The following is a 1,826-nucleotide window of genomic DNA, read 5'->3' on the forward strand; positions in this document are numbered from 1 at the left end:
ACTTTTTCTTATTTCCAAACTTGAAAAAATGGCTCGGTGGACAGAGATTTCCAGACAACGAAGACGTCATTGCCTCTGTAAGTGCTTATTTTGAGGAACTACGAAAACGCACTTTTCTGAAGGATTAAAAAAACTGGAAAAGCGATTGACCAAGTGTATAGAGCTCCAAGGAGATTATGTTGAAAAATAAAAAAGAATTTACCCAAAAAAAAATTGTTTTTATACTTGATTCTAAGGACTTATTGAACTACCCTCGTACCTCGAATCTATAATCTTTGTCCATCTCTCTTTTCCTTGTTTAACCAATAGCTCTAACTTTTTGTCCTGCCACTCCATAACTCCTTCTCGAATATTATATACCCTTCTCATTTTTCTCCTTTCTACCTCCCATTTTGAATTTCCCACATTACCTCTTGCTTCATTGTTCCGAATTTCACCGAAACATGCTTGTGCAATTTTACTTTCCTCTCCCCTTTTTAGCTTCTCTTCAAACCTCCATGCTCTCTTAATTTGTCTAGTAACCATATTTTCTCTTCCTAACTCTTCTTTTAACATATATCCTGGGCAACTCCAGCTAACCCCCATTACCCACCTCAGGAATCGCTCATGCATACTCTCTACTTTCCTATGTTCCTTCCATCCCCAGATCTCCACACCATAACATAACACCGCCGCTTTGAAATCTACGAACAAAGACACTAGTCTCCCTTGCTTTCTCCCCAAATTTCTGTTAACTAAACAGTTAAGTACGTAGATGTTGTCTATAGTTCCCATTCCTTTTCTAAAGCCCGTCTGATTATGTGGGATACTTTCTTTTTGTTCTACCTGGCTCTCCAACCTATTTCTTAAGATTTCTGCATATATTTTATAGCCGACTGACATGAGAGTGATCCCTCTGTATTCCTCTACCTTCTTTCCTTCCCCTTTCTTGACTAGCGGTACCACCAGTCCCGTCGTCCACTCTTCCGGCCAACCTTCCCCTTTCCATACCTTGTTGCAGATCTTCCACATCCCATCCCTAATCCCTTCTCCTCCAAACTTCATCACTTTGTTCTCCATCCCATCTTCTCCCGTCGTCTTGTTTCTTTTTAAACTATTTATTGCTTCATCCACTTCTTTTCTTGTTATCTCGTTCCCTTCCTCCATTTCTCCTCGGACTATCCTACACTTTTCCCCTTTGATCTTATTTTGCTCTCCCCCTAATAGACCCTTAAAATAATCCGTCCATTCCTCCATTTCAATTTCTTCGTTAACGCCCTTCCTTTCCCCTCTATCCCTATTTGTCACATCCCACACCCTACCTTCTTTGATGGCTTTTTCTACCTCTGCTTTATATTCTTCCTTTACCCTCTGTCTTTTTATTTCCAGTATCTTCTCATGTTCTTTTTTCCTCCTGTTGTACTCCTCCTTCTCCATTTCCCCTCTTCTCCATTTGCTCACACACTCTTTTATTCTCTCTTTACTCTCCCAGCATTCTTCGTCTCACCAGCCTCTCTTTCCCCCTACTCTTTCTTCATTAGTACCCAGCTCATCCTTTACCTTTTCAATGGACCCCTTCAACCTTTCAACTAACGAGTCTGTTCCCTCCTCTTTTTCATACCTAACCTTCTGCCGCACTTAGTGTAGCCTCTTCTTAGTGTAACTATGACCGGGAAGTGCTCGGACCCTATCTCATTCCCTACCTTCATACTCCCTATCATATGCCGCATTCTTTTTTCAGCCACGATATAGTCTATTACTGTTGCTCCCTTTCCTATGAATGTGATCTCCCCTTCCTCATCTCCTTTCATATTGCCATTGCATATAAACCATCCTGTTTCTCCTAT

Source organism: Belonocnema kinseyi, chromosome 9, assembly GCF_010883055.1.
Source record: "Belonocnema kinseyi isolate 2016_QV_RU_SX_M_011 chromosome 9, B_treatae_v1, whole genome shotgun sequence".
Lineage (NCBI taxonomy): Eukaryota > Metazoa > Arthropoda > Insecta > Hymenoptera > Cynipidae > Belonocnema > Belonocnema kinseyi.